The sequence below is a fragment of the Triticum dicoccoides genome, chromosome 7B, assembly GCF_002162155.2.
Source record: "Triticum dicoccoides isolate Atlit2015 ecotype Zavitan chromosome 7B, WEW_v2.0, whole genome shotgun sequence".
Lineage (NCBI taxonomy): Eukaryota > Viridiplantae > Streptophyta > Magnoliopsida > Poales > Poaceae > Triticum > Triticum dicoccoides.
Window position 1 is genome coordinate 366,866,924 of NC_041393.1, and position 23,773 is coordinate 366,890,696.

The 23,773-nt window shown below is 42.9% G+C and overlaps 1 long non-coding RNA gene and 1 pseudogene across 1 annotated transcript; one reads left to right on the forward strand and one right to left on the reverse strand.

Annotated features, from left to right (window-relative positions):
* Positions 1-15,297: 15,297 nt before the first annotated feature.
* On the reverse strand, positions 15,298-16,715 carry LOC119337290. The gene is made up of 2 exons (XR_005163151.1): positions 16,483-16,715; positions 15,298-16,355 (listed from the first exon to the last, which is right to left on the reverse strand). It is a non-coding gene; the product is annotated as an uncharacterized LOC119337290 (long non-coding RNA).
* Positions 16,716-17,213: 498 nt separating this feature from the next.
* Positions 17,214-18,364, forward strand: LOC119338916 (annotated as a pseudogene).
* The last annotated feature ends 5,409 nt before the right edge of the window (positions 18,365-23,773 follow it).

The following is a 23,773-nucleotide window of genomic DNA, read 5'->3' on the forward strand; positions in this document are numbered from 1 at the left end:
GCGCGCCCCCTATCTCGTGGACAGCCCGGAGACCCCCCTGACGTGAAACCAATGCCAGAAATTCCTATAAATACAGAAACCTTCGGGAATTAACCGAGATCGGAAGTTCCACCGCCGCAAGCCTCTGTAGCCACGAGAAATCAATCTAGGCCCTCTCTAGCACCCTGCTGGAGGGAGCCATCATCACCGGAGGCCATGGAGGACGATCTCAGAGGGGCCATCATCGCCATGAAGGCCAAGGACCAGAGGGGGAAAGCCATGGAGGAGTAAGCACAAGCGGGAGAACCTCTCCTCCTCTCTTGGTGGCACCGGAGTGCCATCGGGAGGGGAATCATCGCCGTGGTGATCCTCTTCATCAACATCACCATCATCATCACCATCCTCATCTCTTTTACGCGGTTCACTCTCCCACACCCCGCTGTAATCCCTACTTGAACATGGTGCTTTATGCTACATATTATGATCCAATGATGTGTTGCCATCCTATGATGTTTTGAGTAGATATCTTTTGTCCTTGGGTTGATTGGTGATCTAGATTGGTACGAGTTGTATGTTTTATTTTCATGATGTCCTATGGTGCCCTCCGTGTCGCGCAAGCGTGAGGGATTCCCGCTGTAGGGTGTTGCAATACGTGCATGATTCACTTATAGTGGGTTGCGTGAGTGACTAAAACACAAACCCGAGTAAGGGGGTTGTTGTGTATGGGATAAAAGGGGACTTGATGCTTTAATGCTATGGTTGGTTTTTTACCTTAATGATCTTTAGTATTTGCGGATGCTTGCTAGAGTTCCAATCATAAGTGCATATGATCCAAGTATGGAAAAGTATGTTAGCTTATGCCTCTCCCTCATATGAAATTGCAATGACGACTATCGATCTTGTTAACAATTGCCTAGGACAATTCCGCACACCGATCCATCATTATTCCACACTCGCTATTTATATTATTTAGTAATATATTCTAACTTTATGATAATAGCACCTACTTTTATATTTTAGCTCTCCGATATCATGCAAAGTTATCCTCTTTATACCCACAACACATTTTTATTCCTTGTTTCTAGTTGGAAGCAAACGTTAGGTGCACGTAGAGTCGTATCAGTGGCAGATAGGGCTTGAGAGAATATTGATCTTACCTTTAGCTCCTTGTGGGTTTGACACTCCATACTTATCACTTCCACCTTTGGGAATTGCTATGATGATTCCCTCCACTTGGGGATTATCAATACTACCTCGTACCTCTGTTCCTAAATATGCTCTTTCTAGAGATTACAATATAGGCTACATACAGAGAAAAATGATTGAATCTACACTCGAAAATGCATCTATATACATTTGTATGTGGTCCATACTGGAATCTCTACAAAGACATATATTTAGGAACAGAGGCAGTACATTACACAAAATCGTAGGTGGCATGTAGGAATTCCAGTGCACTACATTAGGCTCCCTTAGAGTGCCTGCTAGTCCAGCACACAGAGTCATGGCTAGTTTATGCTACGCACACAATCATTAATTGGTGGTTTAAATATGCGCAAGGGATATGCAATGTATTATCATGTAGAGATGTCTGAAATTAGTTGTGTCAACTTGAAGATAGGGTTAGACAATTAAAAAGTACAAGATGTATGTGGCAATTTCATGGAACATCGCAAAAAAGGAGAGGCAACGGTGAGCCTATACAATGTGCTATGGTAGGTCACTCCTCCATTGCAATCATCATGACATGTTATTTGTATGTCAGTTCTATTGGCCAAGTTTCTTAGGGATAGTTATTACGAGTTATCCTAAGAAAATAAGCGCCTATGAATATAAGCTCCATGTAATAAGCCAACCAGTTCTTTTCATTGCCTTCCTTTTCAGCTTATCTTTGGTATGATCAGTGAGAAGTCTAGATTGCATTATATTTTTCATTTTGCTGTCCATATGAAAATTCATTTGACTTGCAAACATCACAAATTGAACCCAGTGCAGTAATTAATATGATAGGAAAACAGACCATCACTATTTGTTCAAAATGCAAATACAAAGATACCATCTACTTGGCACAATCTACTTTGGTCAATGTCTTCCATAGAGATCCCATTGCCTAATTTAAACGAAGAATGCATGACCCACATTTAAATGAAGAACAATTATTTGTTAAAATTTGATGGTCCAAGTGTCTGGTTATTATCATACAGCAGCACCACCTGAAAGCATCATATAGCAACAACAGCAGCTCATAGCAACTCATCATACAGCAGCAGCAGTAGCAGTGTGCAATTCATCATATACCAGCAGCAGCTCATAGCAATCATCATATGACAGCAGCAGGAGCAGCTCGTAGCAATTCATCATATAGCAGCAGCAGGAGCAGCTCATAGCAATTCATCATATAGCAGCAGCAGGAGCAGCTCATAGCAATTCATCATACAGCAGCAGGAGCAACTTATAGCAACTCATCATACAGCAGCAGCAACAGCTCATAGCAATTCATCATATAGCAGCAGCTCATAGCAATTCATCATATAGCAGCAGCAGGAGCAGCTCATAGCAATGCATCATATAGCAGCAGCAGGAGCAGCTCATAGCAATTCATCGTATAGTGGATCTGAATGAAAATTTGGCAAAAAATCAAAGGAGATCCTCACCTTGTTAGATGAGCTCATCCTTCAACAGCACCTCACTACCACAGCCTGGGAGGAGGGGAGGGGGAATAAGGTGCCTTCCGCCGCAGTGTGGCATCAGCCTTAGTTGTGCGGTACCGCCGGAGTAGTGCGTTGAACGGACCACAGTGAAGCAGCTGCTGGAGACCATGAGAATGAGGGGCGGCGCCAGAGGGAGGAGCAGCCGGGGAGGTTTTCCCCTACCCGCCGACCATGTAGCCTAGCTGGACAGAGCATCATCGAGGACCAGGGCAGATGGGACCAATGGCAACGGCTCGCTGAAGGAACCCTAGTGTTGCAGGCAGGGGATCGAGGTAGAGGGAAAGGGGAGAGGAGATGCAAGCGGACAAGGCAATGAACGCTTGCGTGTTTGTTTTTACTTGAGGGTCGGGTGTGACGCGGGCGTGAGCAGTTGCATTTTGAGTGTAGCATAGGCAGACAACAGAGTCATTTCACTATTCCCCTTCCCTTCAAATTTTAGTGAGGTTCTACCGGAAACACCCCCCTCCAAAGTGAAATAAGTTAAGCCCAAGCCCATAACTCAAAAATGACTTCTTTACATCTTTTATGGCTTATTTTGACAATAAGCCCTGAAAGGCGGAATCGAACTGGCCCTTAACCTGCAATTCAATTGTGTGTGCAATGATGAATCACTCTTGCCTGCTATAGTGTACATTTAGGCATCATCATACATGGCATAACCTAATACATGTGCATTCCATTGTAGAATCTGGAATATGCAATGTTTATGTTAGTTCATACGTTGCACATGATGTTTAAATGCCCCTTAAATCTGGTCAGTCAAGTGATGGCCTTTAAGCCTCCTTCTTTGCTTCTTTTCTTGATATGTAAGATTTGCTCACACATCTGTTCAATTTCTTGTTTGCATCAGCCAACCATACTAGGACTGTTTGCTTTGATTACTTGCTGTTTTTGACCTAACACTCTAACAAAGCTTGTCAATGATTTAAACACTAAGGGCTGCTGTAGTGGGGCCTTGTCTAACTCATAGACATAGGTGACATAAAGGTTTGGCTGTACACTAAAGTAGGCTCTCCAAGAGTACCTGGAGATCCAGTTCGAAGGTATGCCAAGTTTTTACATAGTGCAGACATAGTAGATGCTCATTTCATTGTGTGCAAGTGCAAGGGATGCGGCATGTTGCATTATGTGGTGTTGTTTTGTTATTATCTCATCCTTTTGTGTTCACAGAATGGAAAGTATGCATATTTTATCTTCCAAGGAGACGAGTAACTAGTTTGTGTCACCTTGTTGAGGGGGTGCAATGAAGATAAGATTAAGGATTTCCAAGTACACGATGTTAGGAAGGAGCCTTGCAAGAGAAGTAGGAGCTGTGCTGAGCCTCTTCAACCAGTTAAGGCAAGTCACTGTATCCAACTCAACAGTTCAATTCCTTGTTTGTTTCAGGCATAGTTAATTTGCTCTTTTCAATTGCTTTATTTGTCCTCAGTTAATGAGATGCCCAAACAATGATGCCTGATGTTGGGTACTTGTATAACTATTAGTTGACATAATTAAAGGCCTTACCATTTAATTACTCTGCCAAAGTGTGTTTGAAGCTTTGAAGTCTATTAACCAACTATTATTGCATGAGGCTCACAATCTAGTTTGTACTAGACTAATGATTGCATAGTTTTGCTTGCTGTAGTAGGTTTGTATGAATCCCTCTACTATTCATTATGCTCCCTAAGACTTCAATTGAGCTACAGAATGGCCAACTGCTTGCTTACTTATATGCAACGTGTTGTCTAAATTTGTAACTTGTTTGTGTTTTGGATTGGCCCCAACATCATGCTCCTCTGGTGAGCTAAGAGAGATTTTTGTATGCAGGCTGCACAGACTACCTTTTTTATAATTTTTTAAATATCACCTGCTTATGCTTCATGATGTGTAACATTATTGTTAGTCCTGTTTTGCCATGTACAAAATAGTATGTCTTGCTCGCTTCACTATTTTAACTATATTTTGCCCTAGTCATGTGTACTTAAAGAAACATTTCAGGATGAAGTGACATCAACACAAAGATCTGCGAGCAGTGCGGCATGGTCGTTACCAAATGATTATGGATTGGAATTGGAATGTGCTGATGTTCTCGAGCATCAACTAGAGGTGGCAAGACAACGTGTACATGATTCTCAACGTACAATCAACAAGTTGAGACCGGACATGCAAGTATTAGATGCAGGAGTCAAAAAAGAAACAAGACACTGAGGTAACCACGAAGGAATTGGAGATTTTGCAGACTAAAATTTGTGCTATCTGAATCCGACCAATCCTATTTTCTGAAGAGATTATAGTTCAAATGGTAAGTTCTGTTGATGCGTGTCCATGATGTATGAGCTTTATTTGTCCAGTGTATGTAATTCGCTATTTGCGTACGCTTTATTATCACTTGTGCCGAACTATAATGCCTAGTGGGTATATTCGGCTGTAATTTCTTTATTGTATAGTTTAGAATTATTCTACGTTTCTATGCCTTAGTCTTTTGATTGTACAGTGTATGTTTCTTAGAGACGATAGTATAGAGTAGGATATTTCATGAATATGCTATATCGTTGAAATGGGGGCCAACAGGCCCAAATATTTCCTGGACGCCATACAAACGAACAAATATGTGTGGTCAAAGCAGGCCTTAATTGGGCTGGTCAAAATAATATTAAGTGGATCCCAAATAATGTGGCCCACTGTAACAACGGCTCTTAGCAGGCCGTCAACATGCCTAAAGCTCGATAGGGTCGTATAAATGGAAATGGCCCGCGGGCCTTTAGCAGGCTGAAATAAATGTCAATTTTGTCTCGGCCCTTTTACTTTACGGGCCAGTAAGAGGCCGAAAGTATTATGGGCGAGAGGAGGCCCAATTTGCAAACTAGGCTTTTAACAGGCCGAAAGTCGCGTTGGGCTGAAATGATGCCCTATGGAACATGGGCCCTAATGGACCTAATGTCAAAGGCCCAACTGTTGCGCGGGCCGTCAATAGGCCGAGGGGAAAAATGGGCTAAGAGTTGGCCCATTTATCGAATGGGCCGAGGACAGGCCTAAAGTCATAGCGGGCTAGAATTGGCCCAACTGCAGAACAGGCCAAGAAAAAGGCCAAAAGACGTTCCGGGCCGTTAACGGGCTGGAACTGACAATGGGCTGCTAATAGGCCAAAAGAAGCTCGGGCCGCAATTGGGCCCAAAAATGTAGCGGGCCGTTAACAGGCTTAAAATGACGATGGGTTGGAAATTGTAGAATCTGGAATGGGTCGATTCTTTGTAACTTGTATGGGACGTACTTGTAAATGGGCCTGACTCAAGTAGGCCGCTAACGGGCCGGCCCGCTTACTTTGACAGGCTCGGCCTTTTCACCGGAATGGGCCTCTGTTGGGCCGTGCCACATGTCGACGTATCATAGGCGGCTCCTGTCCAATGAGTGGATGACATCTGCCCCAACGGTGAGGCAACATGTGTTTCCTCCGGCCAATGAGAATTTTACACGTGGAAAATCTCCATTGGTCGTGGCTGTTAGCGGGTTATCGGATCCAAAACCGGACCCGATAGCTTAACAGCGTCCCGTTATGGTGGATGCCACGTGTCGGTCACCCTTGACGAAAGCACTTCTATGACGCGCGATTTATCACCATGGAAGTGGACACTTCCGTGATGATAATATTTGTAATGTCATGGAACACTTCTACGACAGCACATGTATGACTATCTTGATTCTGTCATAAAATCCTCATGGATGTACACGCATGACAGAAAACGTGACCTACTGTGACAAACATGTATCATCACGGAAGTATATTTTTTTGTAGTGCTTTGGTGTGGAGGAATATCATAGAAACTCTATATGATATGATTTTTATAGGATTTTTTCCTGTAGAGCCAATTGGTTCATAGGAATAGATTCATATACGCCACAATTCAAGGGAAAATAAACATGATATCATTTTTATAGCTTTAGAGCCACTTGGTTCATATGAATGAATTCCTATACTCACACAATTTCAAAGGAAAATAAACATTAGCGTATATTCAATACAAAAGTTCCTATGATGTGAACCAAATGACATCTGTTTTCTAATCCCTCCTCATAGGAATTGAGATACATGTCATCTCTAGATTCATTAGAAAAGTTCCTATGATGTGAACCAAATGACATATCTTTTCCAATCCCTACTCATAGGAATTGAGAGACATGTCATCTCTTTCCCTACAACTTCCATGTATACATCTTCTCTATTCCTAAATAGCTAGTACAACCCACTAGTAGCTTTTTTCATGGACATGCATGCAAGTCATAAATCACATTGTTTTTGTACTCTATGCATGCAAGCACCACGTCATCAATTCGTGCATGTTACTCATAAGTTACTTCTTGCATTAGATTTTGTATTGACAATGTATTTGTTGGTCACGTGCACATATATGTAGTTCACATTCACATTTTTGTTAGAAATGTCATTCTTTTAACTGCAATTCAATTTTTCTCTTTGTATTACATATTCATTTTAAGCATACATTCACTTCCCATTAGTTACTAGCTAAATCCCCGTGCGTTGCTACGGGATGAAAAAAATATGTAAAGAGAGGTGACGTGTGACTGATAGTCATCGGCAATGGTGGTGTCAACTATGTTGTGACGAGGTTTGGTGTATACCCGCTGCTACCCGAATAAGTTTGGCGAGATGATGGGTTGGCTATGATTTTAGCGATCCTCGATGCTTGTCGATACAGCAACCCAGTGTCCTTGGGCATTGTCGCATGTCAACAATGGATGGGGATGCTACTGTGTTATGTAGCATGCTCGTCGATGGATAATAAGCACGGTCACGCGGCCTAGCACGACTGCCAGTGTGGGCTGCTGGACTTCACGCGTAGTCGTCGTGGGGGAACCATCTTTGTGTGTATGGTCAATGAGCAATCAACACAATGTCGTCCAAGCTGACCACATTGTAACGGAAGATGGGGCGGCGATATAGAAGCTCTAGTGCAAAAACCCTGTTGCTTGATATGTTAATTATTTAGATGATAAGGGCATCTACAAAGAAGACACTCAAAGCTCCAGAATATGTCCAGATTGTAGTGTCCAGATCATATTTGTCGACTTTTGTCATCCAATGAGGCCCCCTATCGGTCCGTGGAGAATTCCAAACTGTCGTTTTCCTGCAAACCAGAACAAATCTGAAGGAGCTGTGTGGCAGTTCGGACCTTTGCATGTCCAACTAAAAAACACCATGTAGTCCCTCTATCTTCCCCCTCCCCCACCCAGACAACACACACACACCACATGCAGCCACCGGTGAGGCAAGCCATGCCGCCGCCTGACCTCTCCTCCCTCCGGCTCCCTCTCTCTCGTCTCGCCTATCCCAGCCGCCTTGTCACGCCGTGGTCGGCCTCGGCTGCAACAAGCCCCGTGTCGTCCATAAACCGCATGACCAGCTCCGCCTCCAGCCACCGCTGGCGATGCCTCGTCACAAGCCGCTGCTCTAGCTGCCCTCCAACCACCACCATGCATAGCTTGAACTTCTTGATCATCTAATGGTTGCCATGATACTGGGTCCTAGTGTCATTCCAGCCATGATTTTGTTAAACTAAAACAAGATTGTGTTAATAAAAAAGAACCTTTCAAGGATTCCACAATCTAGAATCGCTGTTATTTAGCAAAAGAAGAGGATGTGTAATCCAAAAGAATAAAATAATACCAACTAATAATTATAACCAGGTCAAAAAGATATAAATAAGGCTGCAAAGAACAAAGTAGCTTTAGAGCCGAGTCATGAAAAATGGCTAACAATCTTTGTCCTCGAGTAGTAAGTTGCAGAAGGTTTATGTTTACTGTGCAAATTCTCGGTAAAGGGCGATATCAAAGTTCTTGGAACCACTACATGTGAAAGCTTTCAGAGTTCAACACCAAAAGTAAGGGTTACACATAGTAAATATAAGTACCTTATAAAAAGTCACTGTATCCAAGCTTAGCCTTCCTAGAACAAGTACTACTGGATAACCTTATACCATTGACTTAGGACCAGGAAGATGGTTTTTGCGCAAACCTTCTCGAGAGTACACTCATACCAAAACAAGTCGTACTTACACTACATAGTACCCTAGCTCGGGCGCAAACCCCTATCTGTTAAATGTACCAATTCTTTCAAAAAAAATCCTAGTACTACTATTTTTAGTTTATATAAAATGCACCCTTTATTCTCACTTCACTACTGTTCGCACACGAACACGTCACCGTGTACCTCCAACGCCGAGGGTGATGCACCGCAGCTCATGTCGAAGGAGACCCGTCCGGAAGCGCGGTACGCAGGCAATCCGGCGAGCGCTTTTGAAGACCCGAAACCCCACACGCCCGGGAGGGACCCCGTCAGGGCGCGCGGCGGCTATGGGCTGCCCTAGGTCGGCCCGACCGCCCCTAGGGCCTCGAGGTTCGCCGCCCTGCAACAAGAAGAACGAACGAAGAACGAGGAAGAAGAAGAACTAGGGTTAAGGAGAAAAGATAAAAGATAAAAAGTGGTATATGATTTGATCGATTGTGTGTTGTTCAATCGGCCGTCACCCCTTAGGTATATAAGAGGCGGCTGGACTTCCCGTGCAAGGAAAAGGCTTGGATTCACGTCCAAAACCCTAGTCAAATTCGGATTGGTCTTATCCGAACTTTCCAAAACTGTTCGGTTTAAACTGACTGCACCTTGTGGGTCTTTTTTGTGATGGTAAACGACCTCGGATGGAAACGAGTCCAAAAGCAATCTTGGCCGTTTCGACGATACGAACAACTTTCATGTTGAACGTTTTTTTATCAGAGGTCATCTTGAGTGTCAAATAGCTCGCGCAAAAAATATGTTTACTCGCGCTACCAATCAGACATGGCGTCTGGTGGCGCGCGCCATATTTCGCCTCGTGACAGGGTTGCACTCCGATTACTCTAACTTTTGCATATGAACTCGGATTTGGACGATTTTTATATCAAAATCGATCGTTTCGACGAGACGAAGACAATCCGTGTAGCTCATTTTTCCAGTTGTGGTCATCTTCAGGGCTTAATCGGCCAAACTGTACTCTGAATATAAGATCTTAGTACTTTGAGCATAGTTTCGGTCTTCGAGATGAAATCGGACGGCGATGATCCAAACTTCAAAAATGTTCATATCAACAATACGGAAATCTTTCATGAAGATCACTTCTCCATTTGAGGCCATTTTAAACATGTTCTTGACCATGCCAAAATCTGGTGTCAACACATGCCCCCCTGTTTTTCGGCAAAGCTTGTGTGCCCAAAAATAACTTGCACATAGCTTGCTCTAAGGACGATGTCAACACTCCATCGGCCATTTTGCATATGCTTAGGACGATAAATTTATATCGGCCATTGCTTGTGTGAATATTTCGATGCAAATTTGGGTGAAACTTTCCCAACTTCAATAACAATCCGGTGATAAGGTTCCATGGATCAAAACCATCCTCCGAACCATATTGTTCCCCCTTTCGCTAGGATTTTGCAGATAATTAAAAATGAACTTCCTCCAACCCTTACTTCGCCTGCATAAAAGTTTCATTAGTGGCCGAAGCGGTGGGCTTCGGTTCGGCCTTACCTATGTTGACAAAACCTAGCATCGGCTATTGATAGAAATACAATACACCATGGTTAACATAGTAGCCGGATGCTTGCTGTGCCAACTCTTTCAAATTGTCATGTCTAGATATATGAACAATTTTAAAGCAACCCAAAGTAAATTTTGCATCTAGGCATATCTCAAGATAAACTACAAGTGATTCGTCAAAACATTCATAACCCTTGGATATTTGTTGCACTACTCATAACGAATCACCGAAAGCCTCAATATGTATAGCACCTATGGCAACCAAAAGCTCCAAACCGAATAAACTTTCATATTCGGCTTTTATTATTGTGTAAAAATATTTTAAGTGGTATGAGGCTTGTTTTGGTCTCCTATTGAACTGAGGACGATGTTAGGATACTACACCGGCCATGCATTAACATAATCTTAGGACGATAGATAAATATCAGCCATTACCATGTAAACTTTATTCAAAGTACATATAGCCGAAATAAACGAATGAAATGACAAATCAAGTATTTCGGCCATTTGGATCAGCAACAAACTTGTAGCTAATCAAATTTATAGTGATTTGGTAATACCCTTTCATGATGTAAGAAATTATATTGCATCCATGGATTAAAATAAGCCCATTGAGGATTACCAATCATACCTGACGACGAATTCCATGGCATAGGCGTTAATGGCATAGTTGAAGAATATGGATAATGTGTAGACCGAAGATGTTGAAACCTTTGGCTTGGTCCTTCATAGTTTTCACTATTTTCCTTCTTCACCTTTGCCGCACTCCTTGTAATGGAAACTTGCACATAATTCTTATTTTGAGTACTCCCTTTGGGAACTCATGCCATGTTCCTTTTCTTCAAGTTCTTGTGCACTAAGCTTTCGTAACTCCTTTTGCCAATACGATAAGCCGAGTGAGCACCTCGACTGTGATTTTGTTTCAACCAATGGCAACTCTTTTTGGGCCTTGTGCACTCTCAAATTCTTTTCTTCAGATTTGGCACTTCGACTCTCAATAATTGGTTGCTTTGTCTCATTGCCTTTAGTAGCCAATGTCAACACTTTAATTGGCTCTTTTTCATTTGAGATCAAATCTGAAATTGCACTCTTACGACCATCTCTTTTAATGCGGTAAACCTGCTTGACCACCTCTTTCTTCTTCCTTGAGCTCTAGACCGATTCCTTATGATTGAAACGGTCTTTGACGCGTGATTGTTCAAATGTTGATCTTCTTTGAGCTGCATAGTATTGGTGAGATGGTCTAGAATAAGATGTAGAATGTGCCCTTGTATCATACATGTCCCATGATGTAAATGTATCTATATGAGCATCGGGAGGCATCCACGGCATTGGCATTAACGGCCCAAAATAAGGATATGAATATGTTGCATTAAAATTATCACTTTGCCAATACCAATCCTCATATTTGCACCTTGGGGGTGATCTTGGTTTCTTTGCATGATTTGACCGATAAGCATTCTTCTCTTCACTCTTCTTTTGATATTTTTCCAATAGTTGTGCGAAAGTGACTTTCGGCTTTTTACCTTTGTGCTTACGCTGGCCTTTGTTTTCTTTGGTTGTGCTTGCACCGATCTTTGGATTTGCTTGCTGCCCCCCAGTACTTGGTATCTCCATTGTAGCTTCGATGGAATTGTCACCCTCAAGATTATGTTCATTATGCTCTTCAACAACTTCTTTACTTGAAAGCTTGATCCCATCACCTGTAATTTTTACCTTCTCTTTAAATGTATCGGCTTGAAGTAGCCGATGCAAAAACTTTTTACCATCAGGACCAATCGGAATAGACTGGTCATCTCTTAGTGTTTCAACAAACTTCAATCGTCCTTTTTCAATGGCCGATTTAACTATTTGCCGAAACATGTTGCAATCCTCAAAATTATGTTTGGACGAATTATGCAACTTACAATACATTCGTCCTTGGATTGATGGCTTAACATGGTGATCGAGAATTGTAATGTAATTATTTTTTAGCAACAAATCAAATATTTGATCACACATGCTTGAATTGAAGGTATACTTCTTGTTTTCTAGCCGATCTTGCTGTTTCAACGGCTTTGGAGATAAGCAAACGAATGGTTCAGATTTGGAATCTCCCCATTCAGCTATGCATTGTGTTTTCCACTCTATCTCTGATGTCTTTGGATAAGATATTGTATTAGCATCGGTTTTCTCAATAGAATTTAACCTTGACTTTAAATTTCTGAAACGAAGATATTTAGAACATACATGTCTCAGTTGAGACCAAGTGCAAGCCAAGTACGAAATAAGCAAAGCTATCCAACTAGATATGAACTTTAGATAAAGCAACGGGGAAAGCTTTGGCTGTAACAATAAGTCATTATCGGTCTTTATAAATGGCGCAATGGTTTGACCGATATGTTCCATAACAATTTTATTGCTAACAAGTAAATTACCCTTCTTCATTGGTCTTTCAAAATTACTTATGAGAATATTTCTTATAGATGCATCAATAATGAAGTTGCGACCAAATCTGAAAATAGGTAAATTACTCGCTATGCATACCTCTTCAAATATGTTGGGAGAACATGATGGTGGTGCCATTTCAAGAACATCTTGCTCCGTCTTTGGATGGCTCCCCAACACCTTGTCATCATCTTTTTCTTGAATCCGTGCATCATTGCTTTGAAGATTTTTGTCGGCCGAACTTTGTTCGGCTACTTGTTCTTGTCCTTGAAGCTTGTCAATTTCTACGGCACGGAACTCATAGGACAGAAAGTAGGTTCCATTAACTTCAGAAAAATCAAGCACCGTTGTTTTCCTATGCTTGCCATGCCCTTTCTCAATAATGCTTGCCTCGTTGGATTTGATGGATTCAGAATATATACTACTTGATTCCGATTTTTCAACCGAAGCACTTTCATGTTCCGAATCATCCTTCTTTTCATTGATACTACCAATTGGCAATGCTTCTTTTATCTGAGCCAATTCTTTTTCTATTTGTTTCTGACGGCGAGCGGCAAAATTAGCTTTAAGCTTTTTCTCAATTTCAGCCCACTCCGGATATGATTGCCCCCAATGCTTTTAGATTCTTTCGGCAATGACACACGGGTGTTGCCGAAATTTTGTAATTGTGTAGGGGGTGTATAATATGATGTAGTGCTAGGTGAAGGCATATGCATTGTTGTAAGACCATCCTTTTGCTTGCCAATTTTATCAATTGGCAAAGATTCATCTTCTTGCAAAACTCTAGCTTTTATTGCGGCGTAATCAGGAAATAACCCATTTTCATGTTATTCAAGGCAAAGAGCACTAATTCTCTTATTTTGGGCTAAACTCTTCAATGCAGCCACCACTACCTCATCTTGTACAATATTAGGCACAACCGCTCCTGTAAAATTTACATTCATTCGGCTATAACCAGGAAGGTGTGAAGTCGAATTATGAGCATCTACAGATGTGTATGGTGACGAGCAATTACTAACATGAGGTGTAGCACATGACGTTTGAGAGTAACTGGCCGAATAACTAGTAGCAGCATGGCCAATTCTCTCGTTTATCGGCATGGTTGGATTAGTATATTGCACATTACTTGCCGATGAATAAAAGGGTGAAACACTTTTTTGCATGGCATTGGAGATTCTAACATGAGGTGTTTCAAATTTATTAACTGAACTCACCATGTTGTTCATCGGCATAACAATTTGCGGGGTTGCCGATGCATGAGAGTTAGGATACATATGGTGTAGGTTACTAGTATCATAAGAACTTAAAGCATGCAAATTACTTTGAATCGGCCCTTGCACGTAATTAGATGCATTATTGAAAAAACTAGAGTTAACCGATAGAGTATACTCAATGAACAATCTAGTAACACCATATGAATTATTTGCATCTACAGTAGGGAATTAGGTATTCATATTACCTTTGTAGATTGCAAACCCTAGATGACGATCCTTTCGTAGTAAGAATAGGCCGGAGACCGTTCTTCGTCCCCAGCAGAGTCGCTAAAAAGTGTGTTCACACACGAACACGTCACCGTGTACCTCCAATGCCGAGGGTGATGCACCGCAGCTCACATCGAAGGAGACCCGTCCGGAAGCGCGGTACGCAGGCAATCAGGCGAGCGCTTTTGAAGACACGAAACCCCACACGCCCGGGAGGGACCCCGTCAGGGCGCGCGGCGGCTATGGGCTGCCCTAGGTCGGCCTGACCGCCCCTAGAGCCTCGAGGTTCGCCGCCCTGCAATAAAAAAACGAACGAAGAACGAGGAAGAAGAAGAACTAGGGTTAAGGAGAAAAGATAAAAGATAAAAAGTGGTATATGATTTGATCGATTGTGTGTTGTTCAATCGGCCGTCATCCCTTAGGTATATAAGAGGCGGCTGGACTTCCCGTGGAAGGAAAAGGCTTGAATTCACGTCCAAAACCCTAGTCAAATTCGGATTGGTCTTATCCGAACTTTTCAAAACTGTTCCCTAGTTAAATTCGGATTGGTCTTATCCGAACTTTCCAAAACTGTTCGATTTAAACTGACTGCACCTTGCGGGTCTTTTTTGCGATGGTAAACGACATCGGATGGAAACGAGTCCAAAAGCAATCTTAACCGTTTCGACGATACAAACAACTTTCATGTTGAACGTTTTTTGATCAGAGGTCATCTTGAGGGTCAAATAGCTCACGCAAAAAATTTGTTTACTTCCGCTACCAATTAGACATGGCGTCTGATGGGGCGCGCCATATTTCGCCTCATGACAGGGCTGCACTCCAATTGCTCTAACTTTTGCATACGAACTCGGATTTGAACGATTTTTATATCAAAATCGATCGTTTCGACAAGACGAAGACAATCCGTGTAGCTCATTTTTCTATTTGTGGTCATCTTCAGGGCTTAATCGGCCAAACTATACTCTGAATATAAGATCTTAGTACTTTGAGCATAGTTTCGGCCTTCGAGATGAAATCGGACGGCGATGATCCAAACTTCAAAGATGTTCATATCAACAATACGAAAATCTTTCATGAAGATCACTTCTCCATTTGAGGTCATATTAAACATGTTCTTGACCGTGCCAAAATCTGGTGTCAACAACTACTATACATTTTGTCGATATATATGTCATATTACATAAAACTTCCTAGACTTTTACCTTAGATATCAACTGTCGTTAACATTTGCCGAAAAAATACTTCTCAAAAAATACCAATAGAGAAACAAGAATTCAGAAGATGCAACATGAATTGAGGGTTCAGGTAGGGGAGTGTGTCTAAGTAAGTGTACACACATACAAGAATAATTTGTGTCTTAGGAGCACATTGTAGTAAGTTAAGCAAATAAGGGCTAGAGAACAATGCTCTAAGAAACAGTATTCAAGATGAGATGCTCCTACAAATAACAAAGGTCAAATGTTGAGTTGCGCATAACCTGGCACATTGGATATTTTCTTCCATTGATCCTAAATTGTTTGGAAACATCACTTTCTAACCTGGAAATACTCAAAATCAGGTCAATGGAGCAATAGGAATAGATGTTGGGGAAAGAAATACGTGTGATCTTTGAATAAGCCAAAACATGTTTGAGATTTGCAGTAGTGATAACATCTATGTACTTACTGTCTCCATCAATGTAAGAATAGAACAAAGCTAACCACACATGCAAGGAATAGGGATTAACGCATTGAACTAACTTTCTCATGGAATGGAGGGAGGCAACCATATTCAGCTCATTTCGGAATAAATGATGATCCAAAGTCATCAACAAAGGTCCCTGATTCAACATTTGATTTGTCACTAATTATGCTCTGCTACTATAAGTAACACATACAAAGTTTAAAACAAAATCAGAATCACCCATCAGCTAGATGCATAGCTTGAATACTCAAACCAATAAAAGAAGGAGGTGAGCAGTGGACCATTTAAAGCACAAAGAATTTGTGTGCAAGATTGCATACTGGGATTTACAACTGAGCATGCAAATAAAGATAAATAACTCAGAGAATGATACGATAAACAATTGTGAGGTATAGCACCTGTGGGGAAGCCAACAGCCTTCCAGTAAAACTATCTCCATGATGAACAAATCAATTAATTCTGCACATGAATAGCGGTTGACAAAGATGCTTCCCATAACCAAACCGACTGCAAAGAGAATGTGATAGTAAGCCCCTGTACGTGCCAGACTGCTTTCATCTTCTTGCATTTGAGAAAATTGTGCCCCCATCGTCATCTAACCGAGAGAACATGGAGCTTGGATGGGTTCAGTTACCTTCATCAGATGACAGCTTTGGATGGCATGCTACACTGGCCATCCACTATGGACTGCAAGACTCACTTCAATGCACTTACTGTCTCCATCATGTTCCTGATCTTGCCCTCGAGGAGAGCTTCTTCTCATACAAATGTAAGCAGCCACCAAATTATACAACAAAAAATCCAAGTAAGAATAGAAGTATAGAACAAAGCTAACCACACATGTAAGAACGGGGATTAACGCATTGAACTAACTTCCTCATGGGACGGAGGGAGGCAACCATATTCAGCTCATTTCGGAATAAATGATGATCCCAAGTCATCAACAAAGGACCCTGATTCAACATTTGATTTGTCACTAATTATGCACTGCTACTGTAGGTAACACATACAAAGTTTAAAACAAAATCAGAATCACCAATCAGCTAGATGCATAGCTTGAATACTCAAACCAATAAAAGGAGGAGGTGAGCACTGGACCATTTGAAGCACAAAGAAGTTGTGTGCAAGATTTCATACTGGGATTTACAACTGAGCATGCAAATAGTGAGAATACTCTAACCGATTGGTCATCTTAGACTGAGCACAATATCTTCACGCTTCACGCCCAACAACTCACAAGCCTCTAAGAATATTGTTGGACTTGAGTTTCTGCCGCAACCTGTTAGTAGAGAAAGCAGAGAACAAATTTTAATGATGAAGATTAATAGGAAAACTGTAGGTAGAACTTGCATACAAGGTTAACAGATGGGTACCCACATCAGCAGGTATAGCAACTAAATTAAACCAGTGGTCACAATTCAGGGCCTCTAAAAGTTTCTGCTACAACCTGTTAGTAAAAAATAAAGTGTTCATTAAACATCATTGTCCCTGTAAAAATCAAGGGTGTACTGTCACTGATAGATAGCTAAAATGAACCACAAAAAATCAAGGTTGCACTATTACCAATGGATAGCCAACCACTAAAAACTTTAATCTAACCTTGTTCAATCGGGTGTATCTCCTTGAACCTTGAACAGCTCCGCATGAGTGCCTCCACTCCTTCATCTTGAAAGATAAAATGCCAGGAAAACAGGATTAATATATATTCAGCTGAAAGAAACTAAAATACATTCATAAGCCTACTATATGGCAAAATTTGATCGAACCGAGTTAGGCATAGATGAAATAAATTAGATTGGATCACTAATCGCCCCCTACAAAGAGAAGCAACTGATCTACTAATACATGGCAGATCATACAATCTTGCCCAAAATCAACAAAGCAGACTCTTTTCTTTCACCAAACGTGAAACATTGAGTGTACCCTGCATATAGAACAAGACCAAGATCAACCACAAAATCTGATTCAAACACAAAAGAAAAAAAAAAGAGCTTATGTTATCCGCATCGAGGGAGCCCTTGGCGCGGTCGAGATCCGCATCCTTCGCACGGAGCTCCGCCTCCAGCTTGCGCGCCGTGATCTGGTACGTCTTGAGCAGATGCCGCTGCTCCTCGGCATGCTTGGAGAGGGCGGTGTTGCCCGCAGCCGCGGTGTTCCTGGTCGCACCTGCGGGATCCTTGAGGAACCTCCGCTTGGTGTCGGACAGCCTGGTGAGCTCCGCGATCACGGCGGCGTCCACGGACTAAATGGCCTCCGCATCATAGGGGAACTGCGCGAGCTGCAGCTGCGCATAGGCCGCCTTGACGGCCAAGACGCCCGAACAGATTGGTGAGGAGGGAGTCCGCGGCGGCAACCGTCGCGGTGGCCGGCACCGAGGGCTGCTGCTGCTGCGCCCCGGCGGCCTTCTTCTCTGCGGCGTTCCGGAAGAAGGCGTCAATGGAATACGGCGCCAAGGGCGGCGGTGGCATCTCCCCTCGGCCAGCAGCGGCGACAACGAAAGAGCACCTATCCACTGAAGAGAATTCCAAGTCGGCTTCATCTCTCTGGTAAAGACGGTGGCTGTCCAAGGCAAGCTCTGGAGGGTACTCGGAGTCGAATGCAACATCGTCAATAGGCACTCCTTTCAGCAACTACGTACACAGACAAAAGGACAGAGATGAGTAAGGTATATATATGACATTAGATAGATTAATTAGGTTGACATTGACAGGCATGCAGGAGGAGCATTGGATTGAATTGAAGATGAGACAGACTAACCAAGCTTTGAGGCGATATCGTACGTACTTGTGACTGAGCCTGTCCGCCTCCTCTTCATCCAATTAATATCCTCGGTGTCAACTTCATGTACTATGTGAGACCTGAGCCGTGCATCGTCTGCCTGGAATTCCTCCTCGGGGATATCATCCATCAGTGAGGAGGACGAATCAAATTCTCGAGAATCTCCACCTCATCCTTTGACGTCTCGTCCGCCCATGAACTTGTGGACTTGGTATTCTACGAGAGCAGCCCGCAGCTGGTCATCATAGAAAGAAGGATGAACGAGGGCTTCGACAGTTTCATCAGAATGGATATCTAGGCCTTCCTCGTTCGTGGCGGCTGGTAGAGGCAGCATGGCAAGAGACGAGGCGAGGATCTCATGGTACCTGGACTCGTACTTGCTAGACGACCGGGTGTCCGATGGCTGGTCGAGGGATTCCGATAACGGTGCGCCGGAAGTCGTGCTGCTGCTGCTGCTCCCATCCGATTCGACAAGGGATCCAGACAACGATGCGCCATCTTCACCACAGCGCCGGCGGGAGGAGCCTTCGTGAGGAGACCTCCTACGGCGGGGGCGCTTCTTCTGCGGCATCAGCACCAGATCGGCGGTCACACGGGGTGGGATCGTGGTGACGGCCAGGGCCCCAATGAAAGCAGGCCCGTGGATGGGATCAGAGAGGCTGGAGATCGGGGATGGGATCTGAGAGGCTTTTTTTTTTTTGCAGGGTGGGGTGGGGTGAGGTGGGGTGGACCGAGATCCAGGAGAGAATTCCTTATTTGGCCCCTTTCTTAAAATCTGGTTCCTTATTTGGCCCTAGAAAATTTATTTTTCCCTTTTTGTCACCACAAATTCATTTTATTCCTTCCATGACACTTCTGTCACTTTTTGCTGTTAACACCGTCAAATGTAACTTGAAAAGTCTTATTTACCCCTGCTTTAGCACGCTGAAAAAAAATATTTTGACCGAACCGTAGACATCCTCTGCCGATTCACTGCTCCCGATTCTCCTTCCTTCTATCCGAGCTCTAACCCTACCGCACGACGCGAGGCACACAGCAGCGGCGCGAGGCATGGAGGAGGGCACTGCGGACGCTGCTACGGATGGCGCGGTGGAGGGCGGCCATGGTGGGGAGGCGGAGGGCGCCAAGCAGTGAAGGACGGGCGAGACGGCGTTGTGCAGGGCAAGTCGCAGCGCCCAAGGTCCGTTGGTGGCAGGAGCATAGCGGTGACCAGGAGCGGCTGTTGCTGGCCTTCTCCCGCTGCCGGCTGGACGACCACGTCGTGCGCGCCCGCCTTGCCGAACAAGCTTCCCCCGGCCGTGGTGCCCTGCCCAAGTGGTGCTTGACCAGCTTCCCACATGACGCGCGTTGTGTGCAAAGAGAGAAATTGAGTTGGATCTCTTCTGTGGGTGCGTGCTTTCCATGGTTGAGTGTGCTTGCTGTGTGTGCGTGATTTGGTGTGGGCGTTGTGTGCAAAGAGAGAAATTGGATGAATCTTTTTTGTGTGCTGTGCGTGAAGAGGGTAACCGCCAGATTGTTGTGCCTGTGTACTGCTCATATATGTTTGTGCACTGGTTCTTAGTAATACGAGTTTCTCTGTACTGTTGCAACTCCACTGCTCTGACGCATTCTGTCCACGCGCTACTGTCACCATTACTTTTGACTTCTGGTTCATAATTTTGGTCACTAAATAGGTCAGGGGTAAAATGGACTTTTCATGTTGTATTTAACGGTGTCAGTTGTCAAAACTGACGGAAATGTCATAGAGGGAACAAAATAAAGTTTGATTGTCAAAATTGGAAGAATTTTTTACTAGGGCCAAAAAGGGAACCAAATTTTAAGAAAGGGTCAAATAAGGAATTCTCTCGAGATCCAGTGCCTTGCTGTGGCCAAGGCACAGCGTACCTTGCCCCCTCTCATCCACCGTTGGAATTGATCCAGCGGCCAGCAGCAGTTCACAGCCAAAAAAAACTGAATGAGTGGACAAAACAATAGAAAACAGAGTGCAGTTTCTTGAGATAGAGAATAGAGCAAAGCATTGGTTCAGTTAACATAATACAGTACAGTTCAGTTTAGCAAATTTCAACAAAAAAGGAGTACGTCTCAACACTTCAATACAAAAAGGAGTACGTCCCAACACTTCAATACAGATACAACTTCCTAAACTTACTAGAAGTTTTAGCACAACACAACAGCAGAAAGTTGAACACAATACAGATTCTTTTGCAGGTCTGAACAAACTAATTTTTAAAGCACTTGACATTGAAATTTGTTCTTACATAATCATTCAAGTACGTAGAGTTGGCCCTTTTACACGCAGGCCACAAAAGACTATAGTTAGCCCACAAGTCCAAAATACTATAGTCAACCCTGTCCAAAATACAGTCAACACCGCCCAAAATACTATCTAACAAGCTTGTACATGCTAGAACAGATTTTCATCATAACGGGTAGTTGTCAAGAGCTGCATGTAACTCATTATCTTGTTCCACTCTTGAAACTCCATATTTGCACCTTTATCACGCCCATCCTTCTCCACTCCTACTTGAGGATCTGCACCATCATGTTTCTTGTGTTGCTGCAATAAACTTCTAGTAAGTTTAGGAATGAACGGTAACAACTCATCATGTACATATTGGTACATACCTTTTCTGTTTGGTTTTTGGATGGAGCAACTTTAGTTGCCTTGCGCTTCCTTTTGAGTAACTTATCAAGCCAAGTTTGTCTTCTCCTCAATCTTTTTGATTGAACCTCTTTTTTCTTGAGCTTTGCAGCACTAAAAACCTCATTTGTTTGTTGCATATTTGGGTCAACATTTTCTTTGTCATTGCATGGCTTATTCGGCGCATTGGTAGTTGCATTGAGTTTATCCTCTAGTTGTGGACCAATGCAATCAAGTGCATTTTCTAACATCAAACAACATTCTAGAGAGTAGGCTATTTTGTATGCCAAAGTGTGAAATTTGTGAGACAAATCCTTGTACCGAAGTTGGGCTTCCAACTTTGGGTTTTCTATCACGTTCCTTCCTTGTCTATCTTGTATGCTTCCATTGCGTGCTTCTCTAGTCCATCTCTTTAAGATATAATATGCTAGCAATACTTTTATATTCATCAAATCAAGCACTTTGAGACCATGTCCACACAATATTGTCGTCCTATTGAACATTCCACAACTACATGAAACTGTTTGGGTTAGAGGATCACCAATCACTATGCGCTCCTCCTCAAATTTTAAATCACCATGCAAACTCCCAATAGCAACTGCAAACTTGTTATGTCCATCCAATGCTCTAGTGCATGCAGTCATCGATCTTTCATATTCGCTTTGAAAAGCTTCAAAAATAATTGGAGTGTACTCTTTGCTTGCTAGCACCAACATAGGTGTGTGCATCTTGATTCTTGGCAACTTCTTCCTTGCATCAAATTCAGATTGCAATTCCGTTCTTTGTTTTACTTCCACTGTCCTCTCAAAATGCATCAAGAACCGAACAATATGAAAATCTGATTTCAAATGGTTTTTCAATGAATTGTTGAAGCTCTCACTAAGTTGTGTACTTCTCACTCCCAAACTAAACACATCTCTCATATAACATTCAGCCCATTTTTCTTTCAACTTGTAGATACTATCTAACCAAGTTTGCTTATGCACTTTATGCCTCAAATTGTCAAATGCTTCTTGAAATTCTGTTTTGTCCTCATAGTCATACATACATTCACTAAAATCAGTGAGAATATGAGACTCCTCATCTTCATCTTCATCTTTCCCATCATCTTTTTCTGCCCGTTCACCTTTCTCTTTCCCTTCATCTTTTCCTTCACTCTTCAATGGAGATAAATGCTTGACAGCATTTTGCATTATATGAAAAGTGCACAATCCATGGTAGGATTCTGTGAAGACTTTCCCTATAGCTTTCCCCATTGATGCATCTTGATCCGTATAAATAGTTCTAGGCTGCCTCCCATTATGTGCAGCTAGAAAGGTCTCAAAAAGCCATGTAAATGATTCACATGTTTCATCAAATAGCAATGCAGCACCAAAAATGGTGGTTTCTCTAAACTGATTGAGTCCAAGAAAAACACCAAATGGCCTATATTCTTTGTTTGTGCCAAAAGTAGTATCGAATGTGACAACATCGCCAAAGTGTGCATAGTCAAGAACCATTTTAGCATGAGCCCAGAATATGTTGCTTATATGCTCCTCACAGTCCAACTGCAAAGCATATTGGAAAGATGGGTTCTCAATGATTTTGTCATGGAAGTACTTCAACATACTACCGGCCTGTCCAAAAGCCGACTCTCTCTGCCGCTTGCTTCGCAAATGATTCTTTTGGTCAACACAAGTGTAACCGAGGTTAAGTGGTCCACCAACTTGACGACAAGCAAGCTCATGTGCAGCTTTTGGCATGATTCCAGAATCATCAGCGGCTTCTATTTCAAAAGCTTGTACTTCGGTAATCTTCCTTTGTGATGCCATCAAGTGACAAGTTTGTGGCAATTGAAGGTAATGATTGTGTTCTAGCACAATATCGGTGACTTCATAATTTTTTGCCACTCGATCCAATGTTATAGTCATCCGAGCTTTGCAATCTGTTCTTGTTTCAGCTCTAATACGCTTTGGCACATGATCCAATGTCATCCCTTTCTTTCGAATACCCTCGTTTGAACAAACAAATCTGCATGAAGTCACTTCACCGTCACACTTGCTTACATTTTTGTTTCTCTTCCTCACATCAAACCCTGCACGGCCCCCATATGCAACCCAAAACACCCAAGCTTCATCTGCATTTCTGAACCTCATACCAACTTGAGGTATTCCCTTACCAATTTCTCCCATTGCACAACACTTGCAAATGCACAACACTAACAGCACTCAAGTCTTGCCAAATTGCATAGCACCGCAAGCCCAATCAACAACAATTCTATAAATAGGACAGTACATATGTCACTCAATTTGCCTGAGCACATTAAAAAAATGCTAAATAGCAAAGTGGCTACCTGCTGGAGTCGGCCTGGAGCTTGCTTAATGGACACTGCTCGAGGAGGGGTCGCAGGGGGCGGAGGGAGCCGTCGGAGGGGTGGGGTGGAGTAGCCCGTAGTGGCGAAGGAGGAACCTGTCGGCGCCGTTTTCTTCAGCGGCAGCCGCCGGAGCTCGATCCACTCCCTTTCCAG